Source organism: Eimeria mitis, genomic scaffold (assembly GCF_000499745.2).
Source record: "Eimeria mitis Houghton genomic scaffold, Emh_scaff5412, whole genome shotgun sequence".
NCBI classification, from domain to species: Eukaryota; Apicomplexa; class Conoidasida; order Eucoccidiorida; family Eimeriidae; genus Eimeria; species Eimeria mitis.
This window is the reverse complement of record NW_013573685.1, coordinates 2,564-2,883: the sequence shown is the minus strand read 5'-3', so window position 1 is coordinate 2,883 and position 320 is coordinate 2,564.

Below are 320 nucleotides of genomic sequence, written 5' to 3'. Positions count from 1 at the left end.
TTAGTAGGGCTAGTATAAACAACTCTTTGTTTATCTCTAAGAGCCATAGCAACAGAAAAACAAATAAAAAGCACAAAAAAAAAATAAAAAAAAACTATAAAAAGAAACAAAACAAAACTAAACAAAGAATATATAAACAAAACAAAATAAATAAAAATAAAAAAGACAAAGACAAAGACAAACCTTGATGGGGCTAGTATAAACAACTCTTTGTTTATCTCTAAGAGCCATAGCAACAAAAAAACAAAGAAAAAAAAACTATAAAAAGAAACAAAACAAAACTAAATAAAAAACTATAAACAAAACAAAATAAAATAAAT